Here is a 15,347-nt window from a genome sequence, read left to right on the forward strand (position 1 = left end):
GGTTTGCATTTCCCTTAGGATCAGTAATGTTGAGCATTGTTTCATGTGTCTATTGCCATCTGTATATCTTCTTTGGAAAAATGTCTATTTATGTCTTCTGCCCATTTCTGAAGTGGAATATTTGTTTTTTGGATATTGAGTTTTGTAAGTTCTTTATATATTTTGGATACTAACCCTTGATCAGATATGTCTTTTGCAAATACCTTCTCCCATTCTCTAGGTTGCCTTTTAGTTTTGTTGATTGTTTTCTTCACTGTACAGAAATGTTTTATTTTGAGAAGTCTCAATAGTTTATTTTTGCTTTCGTTCCCCTTGCTTCAGGAGACATATCTGGAAAGAAGTTGTTACAGCCAATGACAAAGAGGTTACTGCCTATGTTCTCTAAAATTTTTAATGGTTTCATGTTTCATATTTAGGTCCTTATTACTTTTGGAATTCATTTTTGTGTGTGGTGTAAGAAAGTGGTCCAGTTTCATTGTTTTGTGTGTTGCTGTCCAGTTTTCCCCACACCATCTGTTGTATTTCTATATACCAATGAAGCAGCAGAAAGAGAAAGTAAGTAATCAATCTCCTTTACAATTGCACCAAAAACAATAGGATGCCTAGGAATAAACTTAATTAAAGAGGTGAAAGACCTGTACTCTGAAAACTATAAAACACTGATGAAAGAAATTGAAGATAACACAAAGAAATGGAAAAACATTCCATGCTCACGGACTGGAAGAACAAATATTGGTAAAATGTCGATACTACCCAAAGCAATCTACACATTTAATGCAATCCTTATTAAAGTACCACCAGCATTTTTCACAGAGCTAGAACAAACAATCCTAAAATTTGTATGGAAACACAAAAGACCTCAAATAGCCGAAACAACCTTGGAAAAGCAAAGCAAAGCTGGAGGCATCATAATTCTGGACTTCAAGTTATATTACAAAGTTGTAGTGATCAAAAGAATATGGTACTAGCACAAGAATAGATACTTAGATCAATAGAATAGAAAACCCAGAAACGAAACCACAACTATACGGTCAATTAATCTTCAACAAAGCAGGAAAGAATATCCAATGAAATTTAAAAAAAATAAGACATCTTACGGGGCGCCTGGATGGCTCAGTCAGTTAAGCATCCAGCTCCCGTTCTGGTCATGATCTTACGGTTCGTAGGTTTAAGCCCTGTGTCAGTCTCTGTGCTGACAGCTCAGAGCCTGGAGCCTGCTTTGGATTCTGTATCTCCCTCTCTCTCTGCCTCTTCCCAGCTCATGCTCTGTCTCTCTGTCTCACTCTCAAAAATAAACATTAAATTTTTTTTTAATATGCCATCTTACCATATTAAATGCATGGCCAAAATTATTATTTTAAAGATTCTAAAGCCAAATACAATATTACTGAATGCAGAGACCAACTGGAGTGTTCCAGGTTGAGATCTTACTATAAATTAGCAATAATCGATTAAGGAGAACTATTCAAGGCCACCTGACAAACTTCACTGAAAGAAAATTAAATTCATTATTATATATGAAGAAATAATGACTTAATCAAAGAGACATTAGCCAGCTACTGAAATGTAGAAAAGTAGAAAGAAATGACTTGCCCAAGCAATGTCAATACAAGTACTGCCCATCCCCAAAATCAATATATCAGATCTTGCTATAGTAGACTCTGTATAACCATATAGCTGAGAGATTGAGCATTTGGGTTTTTGAGCCAGACTCCATATATTTGCATCCTGCTACCATTTACTAGTTATTAAAGCTCTCTGTGCCTCAGTGTCTCTGTGTGAAAAACGAGGATTATTGTGATATGTACATCAAAATGCTGTGAGAAAGTAATGACTTCATAAATATTGGCTATTATTCCTTTAAGGATGAAATATTAGATTACCAGAGACTGGTGCCAGAAACCATTCTTATCATTGAATGGTCTTTGTGCTGATTTCATTCTCACAGAACAGTTCCTGATTATAATAGACGTGGTGTGCAGTGAAAGAATCCTTGGCTTGAGTGTGTGAGAGCAAACACTATGGTAGTTAGAGACCTTAGAATAATTTAAGAATTGCTATTCTAATTAAAGTACTTTATTATCTGGTGAGTTCAGTTATTATGAATTAGTTGCCTAGAATTTTATTATATCTGGAACTAAGACATGATCCAGTTCTCTGGACCCTAAACCATGGCAAACTCACCAAGATAGATGCCAACCAAACCGAACTATTGGCATCTAGGGCAGTTAGAATATTCTTTTTTTTCATCAGTAGATTTTTCTTTCAGATTTTCTCTTTGCAAACAGTGTAAAAGAACCATCGCTCTTTTATTCACTGTTTAATCTCCAATCTTTAGCTCAGTGCTTGACAAAAAGTAAATTGTCAATAAATATAAATTGAATGTATTAACTAAAACTGAATGATTACTTGAAAAACAGATTTTTTATATCAGTTTGTTTGCTGTTTACATTTATCTAGTTTTGGTCAACATGTTACTTAGGGAGGTATTTCATTGATGGTCCCATTTAACTGAGTTCCAAATATTAAGTATTTTGCTGTGTTTTGTAATTGGAGCAGGCACTGAAGAGTGGAAGATGAGAACAGGAGAAAGGAAAAGGAACTAGCTCTTTGAGGTAATATCTTTCACTGGGTTGAGGATGAAGAATTGCAATAATGATGTGTGTGTGTGTGTGTGTGTGTGTGTGTGTACACACACACTGCCAGTTCTGGCCACAGCAGAGTCATGGACATCAGGTTTACTGTCCTGACATAAAAAATCAGCAAAATAGGATTAAATATAGAAAAGAACTCTTAGGAGGCTTTGGGAAAAGCACAGCATCTGACTATACTTCCTGAAGGATGGATAACTGGTGAGCTGAGTCCCTTGTTCGCCCTGGTTTTTCCTCTGAGCACTTCTCAAAACCACAGCACCAGGAAGAAGGGCCCAAAAGGAAGACAGTAGCCTCGCTGGACAAACAGTGGTCCCATTTTGAAACTGCTGAGGCTTCTTGTACTCTGTGGCACACGTTAGCAGAAATGAGAGAGTTGCATAGAGAAAGAGTTTCAGAAATCTGCATATTTCAGACATTTGGCTAAACACAAAACAATGGTACAAGGCTTGACTCCACAGGCCCACCACAGAATAATTGTTGGAAGGATGAGAAAAGAACAGAGATTCTAGAATTAGCCAGGTGTTGGGAGAAATTTGATTTCCAAATCACTAGAGGCCACACTTTAAGAATAAGAATGGTGCCTGAAAGCAGTGGTGTCTCACGTCTGGTCCTCAGAACAGCAGTGTCAGCATCATATGAAAACATGTTAGAAATGCTAATTCTCTGACTCCAGCCCTATCTACTGAATCAGAAACTCTGCAGACGGGATCCAGCACTCTATATCAAATTAAAGTTCACAAGAAAACTAGAAAATATTTTTAAATGAATGGTAGTGAGAATACAAATTATCAAAATTAGTGGAAAAATAACTAAAACCATGATTTGATGGAAATTTATAGATTTAAGTGTTTATATTATAAAAGAAAAAAGTCTTGAACTCAATATTCTAAGCCTAACATTAAAGAAAAAAAGAAACAGAAAAGGAATAATCCAAGCCAAAAGTAAATAAAAGAAAATAATAATAAGACTGAAAATCAGTAAAATAAAGAACAAATAATGGAAAAAAAATAACATAGCCCAAAGTTGGTCATTGGAAAGATAAATAACACTAAAAATTTTCTAACAAAATTGATCAAAAAATAAATAAATAAAAACACAAACAATGTCAGCAATGAAGAAGAGAATGTTGCTATACATCCTCCAGTCAATTAGAGATAATAAAGAAATACGAGCAGATATCTAATGAATGCTTGATAATTTAGATAATACAGTAAAATTCATTGAGAGACATTAATCACTAGAACCAGAATAATCCAGCTGGGTTCTATATATGCATTTAAAAACAGAGATATACTTACTGAAGCAACATCTTAAGCTAGTATTGTCTTCAAACTAATATTGACAAATATTGTCAGAATTTGCAGACAATTTCTTAGCATGATCATGATGGAAGACAATTATTGAGATGTGTTAGTCTTAATATTTATGTTCATTTAAACTGTTGATTATCCATGTCTTAAATAATCTGTGGTACTCCTTCAGCCTCTTGCAAACTCACATGAAAGGACTTAAAATAAGCACCAGATGACCTTTCTGTTATCTCCCATGATTAGTTTTAGATAAAGGATAGATTAGATAAGATAAATAGAACATATTAATAAGACTAGATTTGTTTTTTAAAAATTCAAAATTCTACCAGGCCAAAGTATTTTTACTGGCAGATTCTAACGAATGATAAAACAAGAATACAACCTTATACAAACTTATCAGAATATAGAAGAACAAAAATAATTTCCCATCTCATTTTATAAGGTCTGAAAAACCTTAATACTAAAATTAGTCAAATATATTCCAAGAAAACAAACTACAGACCACTATCTCTCATCAAAAGACATGGAAAAATCCTTTAAAAAGTACAAGGAAATTATATTCAATAATATAAAAATATAATGAGAAGACAGGAAGGTTTATCTCAGTAACAAAATGTTGATTTATTATTTTTAAAAAATCAGTACAAATAATTCATTACATTAATGGAATGAACAAAATCCATATGATCTCTTAAAAGATGTGAAAAAAGTGTTTGACAAAATTAAATACCCATTAATGATAAAAACTCTCAGCAAATTAGAAAAACAAGGAAAAACCTGCAAGTAGCATAAAAGTTAATTGTGAAATATTGAACTCCTCTCACTTGATATCAAGAATAGGTTAAGTAATTCTGCTCTTGCCACTGTTGCTCAACATTGTACTAGAGATTCTAGCAAATTCAATTTGGGAGAAAAAGAACACAAAGAAGCAAATGACTTAAAGTTTAGAAGGAACACATAAAAATTACTTTAATGATAGATACTATGATTGTTTAAGAAAAACCTAAGAAATATACAAAAAAGCTAGTAGATCTAATAAGTGAATTTAGCATGATTGCAGGACACAATGACAAAATACAAATATCTATCTGGAGTCTATATGCTAACAATTAACAATTAGAAGATAAAATTTAACAAAACAGGCCACTAGTCTGAAAACTGCAAAACATTACTGAGAGAAGTTAAATTTAAAAAGACCCCCCCCAAATAAATAAAAAGACCCAAATAAATGGAGAATATGCCATGTGGAAGACTCAATATTTCAAAGATATCTATCATCCTCAATTTGCTCTCTAGATTTGCATCAAACCTGATCAAAACAAGGTTTTAAAATTTAAACAAAATCCAATTTTAAAATTGATGGGAATGACACAGAACCTAAAGTAGCAAAAATGATTTGGCAGAAGATAAAGTTGGGGAATTCATACTTGTTGATTTCAAAGCTACTGTAAAGCCACAGTAATCAATAGAGTATGGCATTAGATTTCATCAAACCTACACACTTTTGCTTATTGAAAGACATTCTTATAAAAATAACCAAGTTGCAAACCAGAGTAAAGTATTTGCAATACATATATATGCTCAAAAAAAAAAAAATATAACGTAGCAATAAAAAAGACAAGCAATCCAGTTAAACAATGGGTAAAGACCTGAAAAAATACTTCCCAAAGGAAAATATAAAAATGTTTACTATGCACATAAAAGAGTTCCACATCATTAGTCTTCAAGGAAAAGCAAATTAAAATCAGACACCAATTTACACCCAACATAATGGCTAAAATTAAAAAAAAAAAAGACAACACCATATATTAGCAAGGATGTTATTGGTGGAATTTTAAAATGGTACAACCACATGGGAAACTGGCAATTTATTTTTAGGTTAAGCACACGCCTACTCTATAACTCAGAACATCCATTCCAAGTATTTTATACAACAGCAATGAAAATATATGTCCAGGAAAATACTTAAACGTGAGTATTCATAAGAGTTTTATTCCTAATGACTCCAAACTGGAAAAACGCAATATTCCTCTCAAAGAGAACGTATAAACAAATTATAGTATATGTCTACAATAGAATAATAGCAATAAAGAGGTACAAACTGTTCACATGTGCAATAACATAGTCTGAAAAACATTACACTGAGAAATAGTAGACGCTCACAAAAAAGTACACAATGTTTGATTGCATTTACATGAAAATCAAGAATAAGCAAAACTAAGTGTTTGCTTTTGATATCAGAGGAATTCACTGAGAAAATTTGCAAGTGTGAAAGGGATGATCTTCATCTTTAATGAGTTGTGAATTGCATAAATTCATTAACCTTTACACTTAAGATCTGTGCGTTTCACTGTGTGTACATTATACCTCAATTAAAAAACAAGCCACAGAGGAACAAAAGTTATATATTGAACTACCATTAAAAGATCTCCAATTTGAAAATCAAAGGGTCTTTGGAAAGAAAGAAGAAAAAAGTTTCCATAGAATCTCTGAGATGGAGTCTAATTTAAGATCTCGTGAACAGATAATAGAATGATCTGAAAAGATTAACATATGTAAATGTCAAGTAGGAAGTTAGAGGACAGGGGCAATTATAAATGAGAGGAGTGTTTGTAGCTTAGAGTCAGATGCATAAGCTAACGTATTGAATGCTCGGTCCATACACACTTTGTGATATATGGTACCCATATGTAACTTACATTGCCATGTTTTAGACAGTAATTATTATTTTTATATTTACTGATGATGGAAAAGTTTCAGAGAGTTAAAATTTAAAGACACAGCTCAACAGTTATTGGCATAAGACGTAAACCAAGACTAACAAAATGGTGGATCTTGAGGTTGAATTCAGACATAGACATTTCAACTTGTCGTGTCAGGGAGCAAGATTTCTTGTCTCCTTCAAGGGTCCTTGTAGCTGGGGTAAGACTCAGATGGAAATGAGACAGATTAACAGGAGAAAATCAAATTTAATAACGTACATACAGGGAATTCATACAGTATAGAAATCCCAAAGACAATCAGGCAAAATGAGCTATAGATGTCATCTTGAACTAACGAGAATGGGAGGGGGTCGGGAAAGGAATGCAATCCATAGGGCAATGAGAAGAACAGATGTTTGGTAATTAGATGTTTGCCTTGCCATACGGTTGTGTCACTCAGACAATTTATTTCTGCTAATAACTCTTGTTCTGGGAAAGACCCCCAATTTAGATTCTTTTACATGGTTAAGGGAGGGGCAAAAGTTTCTGCTGAGCCCATAGTGTCTCAATTGCCTTCCGCTCAGAATACTATTCAGGCCAGAGTGGCCCACCTTGGGCCCTAGAGTTTGCTGAGTGTTGTGGAAAAGAAAATTGAGCCAAATATTTTCATGTAAAGATTGTGACATTTCCATAAAAGTCTGAATTTCTGTGAAATGTTGAAAAATTGGAAGATTTGTCACTTGCGTCTATGTTTACATGTATATATGAAGAAAAATAATTTAAGCTCAGTTGCAAGTAGCTAACTCCCTTAAATAAGATTTTTTAAAGATTTTTTTAACGTTTATTATCGAGAAAGAGAGAGAGAGAGAGAGACAGAGCATGAGCAGGAGAGGGGCAGAGAGAGGGGGAGACACAGAATCTGAAACAGGCTCCAGGCTCTGAGCTGTCAGCACAGAGCCCAACGCGGGGCTTGAACTCACAGACCCCAAGATCATGACCTGAGCCAAAGTTGGTCACTCAACCAACCGAGCCACCCAGGCGCCCCTCCCTTAAGCAAGATTTAAGTGGGACATATTACCTGCCTGGTCTCTGTAGGCATTTGAGTGTGGGTCCTTGCTTTATAACCATGGTTATCTGACATTAAGGCCAGAGAGGACATAGAAAACAAGGTGATGATATTATAACATAAGGGGGAGACAAAAGATCATATGAAGAGAGAATACATGATTTAGAAGCTAACAGATTTGTGTTTTCTGAAAGTTAGCAACAGAAACTGATAATGCCAAAAGCAAGACATTTCATACAGAAAAGGACAACAGGAGAGGCCTTTCCAAAAGGAAAGCACGTGTTATAGTGACTAATACCCTTTGGATGTTTCTCAACTCGTTGTGGAAATGCTGTACTAATAATAGAGAAATTCACAGAAGATTAATTAATTTCTCAAAATAGCTTGACTGATGTTGGAGAATAACCTTTCTCTTAGCATAAGAAGTGAGGTTAGACTGAGCAGTCGTGACCAATGTGATGAAAGGTTGGAAGGTGGAGAGAATGTGTAATGTACTTAGAGTATCTAGGTCTGTATTTCCTTCCCTGTAAAATTAAAGTAGAATATGGCTGTTCCAAACAGCCCTTTTTCATTTCCTACATTCTTTGATTTAATGAGTGTGGATGGCATTCAAATATGCTCTAGTACCCCAAAGAGTGCTTTTCTGGTGTTTTTATTCTATACATACCAGTGCTTCCACCTAGAGTACAAAGTGGGAAATGTTCTCCTTCCCAGGCCCACTTGGACTCCCCTTGGGGTGTAAGTAACTTTGCTTTCTCCCTCATTCTTTGTTCATATTTTCTCATTCTCCACCCCAGTTTAAACAAGTCAATGCATGTAGAGCCCACTTAAGTTCTACATAGTCCTTATAACAGGAAAAAGGACGCTGACATAAAAAGTTTCTTTATTTGTTTATGGGGCGCCTGGGTGGCGCAGTCGGTTAAGCGTCCGACTTCAGCCAGGTCACGATCTCGCGGTCCGGGAGTTCGAGCCCCGCGTCGGGCTCTGGGCTGATGGCTCAGAGCCTGGAGCCTGTTTCCGATTCTGTGTCTCCCTCTCTCTCTGCCCCTCCCCCGTTCATGCTCTGTCTCTCTCTGTCTCAAAAATAAATAAACGTTGAAAAAAAAAAAAAGTTTCTTTATTTGTTTAATATGCATAAAACACATCTAAGCCCAGAAAGGGAGAGAAACAAGGCTAAACTGATGAATTACAATCAATTTGAAAATACAATACAATCTGACATTTTTAGTAAAATTTAGTAATGTACTTTTAAAGTTTAAAGTGTTTGTCTTTTACTTGGCATATTATTTTCTACAACATGTTAATACCAGATATTCTTTAACTTGTACTTGGATCCAGTATTAATATTAGAAAGATTAGCTGTTGTAATAGGAAGCATTGTTTAGTCTCATCCAGGCTCTACTTAATAAATCCCCTTATCCTTAAATTCTCTACCGCCCTTTCTATTGTTTTTTAACCTACACAATGGCAAAAAAAAAAAAAAAAAAAAAAAAAAAAAAAATCATTCTGTGCATCTTCTTTCACAGTATGCTCTGTTACATGAAATCAGATTAACCTGATGACAGTGACTGTCATAGAGTAGGTTCTCAATAAATAAATTTCAGGTTTAATCATTAGATTACTCTGAAGCCTGGGGTATTGGTTCTGGTGGCTATTTCTAGGCTCAGAAGGCTATCTTGTTCCCTCTAGACCTCTGCCTCTAACTACTTGACCTTACCTGCACTTTCTGCACAAATTGGCTCACCACACTGGAAAGAACAATATGTGCCTTTAGGACTACCATACTCTCAATTTTTTTAATGGTAATTTACAAAATGTCAATTATACTTTAAGATAATATTCAAGACTCCCTTGAAGAAAAGCATTCTCTCATACCACGTGGCTAGGAGTCTCTCCAAAAGCAATTTGCTTCCTGGGTTTCATTCTCCATAGATTGGAGAATGAATATGTCCTTGTGAGAGGTAAGGGAGAGATTACTACCCTAAAACCATCAGGGAGAGGTACTTAGAGTTGCATTAGTTTATTCATTCATTTAACAAACTAATTGCATTAGTTTAATTCATTCAATTAACAATATTTAATGAGTTACTACTAGGGAAAATCATTTTGTGTTGCGAAAATACAAGAAATAACACACACACACAAAGATTATTATTGTTACTTACAAAAGACAAAATATTAATGGAAAAATAAAGACTATAGAGATTGAATGGGGTAGCACTGGGATGGGTTTTAAAATGGAAGGTTGTATCATTAGCCAATTAACACCACAAAAAGGCTGCATTGCAAACCACCCTAAAACTCAGTTACTTAAAACAAATTGTTTAATCCCATTTTTATGTGAGTTAGATAAGGTGACTCAGCTTTAAGCTCAGGAAGCTCAGTTTAACTGCAGATTTGCAGGGCAGCTAGTTCAGCTTTGATTCATTTTTCTCCTCATTTGGGGACCATCCAGGAAAAGTTCTTCTTGTGGCAGTGGCAAAAGAGCAACGAGGCAAGCCCTATGCTGCAAACGCGTTTCTTTTTTTTTTTTTTTATTTTTTTTTTTCAACGTTTACTTATTTTTGGGACAGAGAGAGACAGAGCATGAACGGGGGAGGGGCAGAGAGAGAGGGAGACACAGAATCGGAAACAGGCTCCAGGCTCTGAGCCATCAGCCCAGAGCCCGACGCGGGGCTCGAACTCACGGACCGCGAGATCGTGACCTGAGCTGAAGTTGGACGCTTAACCGACTGCGCCCCCCAGGCGCCCCTGCAAACGCGTTTCAAGTCTTTGTTTTCCTTTTGTCTGCTAACACGCCATTGACTAAAGAAAGCCTCATGGCCAAAGTCATGGTCAGAGAGTGGGAAAGAATATTCGACCCACTCTAGGAGGAAGCAGGGAATGAATATTTGCTAAACATTATAGTGTTCATTGAAAATCTTTGAGGAGAATGGTTGGTATGCTTGAGAAGGAGCCAGAGGCCAGTGTGCTTGACATAGACAGACAGAAGGGAAGAACCTTAGGGTATGACAGTAGAGGGGGAAACAGGCCCACTCGAGATGATCCAGACCACAGACAGAAATTTATTCTAAGCATAGTAGGAAACATTTATAGGATTTTAAGCAGAGGGTAACGAGAATATGTTTACATTAAGAAAAGAGAGAGAGAGAAAACAAATTTCTGGCTACTGTGTGGTGACTTCATTGAAATAGATCAAGGCTGTCGGTGAGAACACTATCCTAGTGGCTCTTTTGGCAACTCAGGGGAGCACTGATGGCTTACACCTGCATGCGATAATGGAGTGAGGAAAAGCAGTTGGATTTGGAATACATACTGGTGGTGGACCTACACCTCAGGGGGTTTTGATAGCTTGGAAATGATAGGGAGTGAGAAAAAATTATAAATAGCTTCTAGTTTTTGATGTGTGCAACCTAGTGAATGATGCTTCCAACAACCGAAATGGAGAACACTAGAGAAGAAGGATATTTTTAGAAAGGTGTTTGGAGGAATCAAAACTTGTTTTTGGAGGTAGGTTTGCTTAATGGTCTTCTAAGTAGGGCTGCTGAGGATGTGACAGAGTATATGATTTGGGTAGTCAGGGATGCAATTTGGGAGGTTGTTAGGGAATAGATAGAGTTCAAAGCAGTGAGACTCTTATCAGGATCACTCGGGAAAGAATCTAATTTGAAAAAATAGGACCAAGGAGTACTAATAACATAAACCATCATGTTCCAAATTCAGCATCTATTACCTTCTTAAGGTAAAGAAAGAAAAAGTGTTTCAGTAAATCTGCTCTTAGCAAATGGTAGCTCTAGTGCATCTGTTCTGTTTTGGGTATTACAGGTGCTACAGAAATTTTCTCAGACTTTGTAACATTTAAAAAAAAAAAGGTAAAATTTTTCTTTGAATAAAAATCCATCCTAGTTTTTACTCTGGATTACATTCTAATTTTAAAACTAAGAAAAGCAAAAGAAGAAAGTTGCTAGGGACATTATTTTTTTTTCTGTAATGCTCTCATTTTGATCTTACTCTAAATGGAAATTTATAAGACAATTATTTGAGCATTACACATGGGGTGTAGTGATTTTGTGAGCATCTCAATATTTTCTTTGATATGAGAAGATTATAAGTATGATCAATAGTAACTACAATGTGGAGCATCCTTAGTTAAATATGGCAGCTCATTAACGTGTGGATTGTAGGCAAAGCTTGTGTTATAATTGGAGTTTAAGTTGCAAAATAAGCTTGACTCCAAAATCCATCATCAGTTTTTCCAAGTTAATTACCTATAAAGATGCAAGAGTGGAGATAGGAAGAGCCAAAGGGAAATGAGCTTGGAATTTACAGAGATTATGGGCAAGGCATGGTTACACATAGATGAAGAAATTGGGCATTTGGTTTACATTTACCTAAGTCTCCAATGTCTGGGTTACATGCATTTCATGTGTAAGATAGTATATGTGGGTGTGGGTGTGTACGTGCACATAACTGTATGTCTGGAAAATGGATTTTAATTGAATGGAAAAATCAATTGAGTTTACAAAGAGATTGACATCATTGTTTGTTCAGATGAATCAGAGTTACAGTTCCAACCAGAGGCTCATTTAGAGGAATGGAGTAAGCCCACAACTTATCGTAAGTAGTCAGCTGATGAGTGCACATGATCCCAGGGTGTTCTTCATAAATAATTTTTGAAAGTTGACTTTCCCATCTGGGGGGGGGGAGAATGACTAGAGAAAAAGTTGAGAAAACTGACTTAGTTGAAGGCTCACATCAAATATTAAGACTAGTGACAATAAAGGAGTTTTAAATTGAAATTAAAGTAAAGATGTGGCTGAAAGAGATGGTACAAATGGAAACATGGAAAAATATGTGAGAAATTTAAAATAATTACCATTTAAGTTCAATTTAGTAAGTATATGTTGAATAGACTGTAAGCCTTGCAAGAATACAATGATGAATACAATCTTATCCTTCTAGAAGTTTATAGTCATAGAGGAGGAAAAATAATTTTCCCTCTACACTTCTAGGTTCTTGGCTAAGAAACCCTGTAATAAAAGACAGATTAACAGGAGAAAAAACAAACAGAAGTTTAATAACATGCCTACCTCCTGTAAACATGGGAGATATCCATGGGCGATAACTCACCCAAATGGCCAACCCACCACCTTAAATACCATCTCCAGCTAAAGACATAAGACAATGTTGAGGCGGATGAGGGAGTCAGTTATGGAAGACTACCAAGAAAAGCACCATAAACAAGTGTAAGGCAGCTGTGCAGATTTAAGTCCTTCTCCACTGATAAGAGTTTCTAGAGAGTTTGTCATCTTTCTCTCTCTGGTACAGAGGGGGAGGCACCCTTACAAATGGAGATTTTCCTTATTAACACAAATATCTCTTACAAAAAGGTAACTTCTACATGTTTTTCAGAGCTTCTGTGTCTGCTGTTTCTTAAAAATAACCATTTCAAGAGACTCAATATGCCAAAGGGACATATTTTGGGGTGGCAAATTCTCTTCTCTCCTTCATGGTTTGTCACAAAGAGATGAGCATTTAGTAGAAACTGGGGAGAGTAGTAGATGAAACTACTGTCAGAATTCAAACTCGGAAAGGTTTACTTTTATAAGGCCATAAAATACAGTCTTTTAAAAAATGAGAGATAGTGTCAGAAATGACAACACGGAGGTCAAAGGGAAGATGGGAGGCAGATTCCAGATGGTAGAAACACCACAGAGAAAGTTTTAGGTATTAAGGTATTAAAATCCTAGCGAGCTCAGGAAGCTGTTGATGAGGATGACAAAGCGTCCACAATTACAGGAAGAAATCATCTGGAACAGAAGAACTCATCAAGTTGTTTCTGAGCCTTCCCATCTCCAAATAAAATAAGTCTGTTCCAGACCACTCTTTCCAAATGCCAATGTTTCAGCCATTTCTGTGGATGATTTTAAGTAATTACCTAATAACAATCTGACTTAATTCGCACTAGAAGCTCTGAAATCTACACAGGTAGGGATGTTGTGATCTACAGGTACCCAGATAAACTTATTTAGATGTGTAAATATACAAACCCCTTTAGAGTTAGCTACTTGTGGTGACCTCAAACTGGAAGGCCAACACATCAAGACTATCAAAGGGTGATGTTCAAACTCCATAAGTTATTTTAAGAGCTAAATAAATGTTAGCGGGATTTGGGGCAGAAAGCCTTCAAGTTAGAAACAATTAGGGCACCTAGGTGGCTCAGTCACTTAAGTGTCCATCTCTTGATATTGGCCTAGTTCATGAACTCACCATGAGATCATGGTGAGATGGAACCCTGTGTTGGGGTCTGTGCTGACAGTGCAGATCCTGCTTGGGACTCTCTCTCTCCGTGCCCTTCCCCTGCTCTCTCTCACTCTCTCTCAAAATAAATAAATAAACTCTAAAAAATAAAGTAAAAATAGTTTACCCATTTTTATAGGCAAACACCTCAAATCCTGCTTTAAAAGCATCACTTGGGTACTTTCTAGAATATTTTTTAAAGGCAAATATCTACACATAGCCTACTCTTTTAAAACAAATCATTTAATTGGATTTTCTATTGCTTGAAGTCACCAGAGCTAAAAAAAAAAAAAAAAAAAAAAGGAAGGGGGGCGTTAACAGATTTTTTAAAAGATACAAGATAGAGATCAGATAAAGTTTATCTATATCATAATTTTACCACAAAAATTTACTTATCTTTTTTTCCTTTAAAAGAAAAATAGTGGGGCGCCTGGGTGGCGCAGTCGGTTAAGCGTCCGACTTCAGCCAGGTCACGATCTCGCGGTCCGTGAGTTCGAGCCCCGCGTCGGGCTCTGGGCTGATGGCTCAGAGCCTGGAGCCTGTTTCGGATTCTGTGTCTCCCTCTCTCTCTGCCCCTCCCCCGTTCATGCTCTGTCTCTCTGTGTCCCAAAAATAAATAAACGTTGAAAAAAAAAAAAAAAAAAAGAAAAGAAAAATAGTTTCCAGCATCTATTTGATTTTGGATCATTTGACATTAGTTAACACATTTTCCCTCAATTCTTTCAGATTTATTATATATTTAAAACAATTCTCACATTTACAGCTATATTCAAGTGATATTTTGTCAACATTCACTTGAGCTTTATTTATTAATCACATGAGGACAATAGGAAGCGCACTTCCTTCTTACGAGTAGGCTGCTATCACACATTTTTTAAAGATTATTCTTTGTATTGGCAATCCAAAAGCAGATAAAACAACTAATTTAACTATCACGCAAAGAATAATAATATAAAGTTCCTTTACTTTTTTTTTTATCAAAGTGGCTTTAAAAGATTCTATCACTAAGATAATGAGAAGAAAGTATATATAATCCTCAGAATTCTAATTAAGTGTAAATAAAAAAACCTTTTAAATTTCTGTTGCGCCCTCTTGTGGTAGGAAAGCAAATGTTTAGAAGTATACATTTCACATTTCTTTGCCAATTAATTACCCTTCATTGAAATTTTTTCAAGTGAGTCATGTTCAATATTGTGTTTTATGTTAAATTCATAAAACAAATTAAAAGTAATAGAAATATCACCTATTGTTAAATTCCTGAACATTAAATTATATGAATGATTCCTTGCTATTTTAAATAATGACTAAATGTTTG

The sequence above is a fragment of the Lynx canadensis genome, chromosome B4 (genome assembly GCF_007474595.2).
Source record: "Lynx canadensis isolate LIC74 chromosome B4, mLynCan4.pri.v2, whole genome shotgun sequence".
In the NCBI taxonomy this organism is placed as follows: Eukaryota; Metazoa; Chordata; class Mammalia; order Carnivora; family Felidae; genus Lynx; species Lynx canadensis.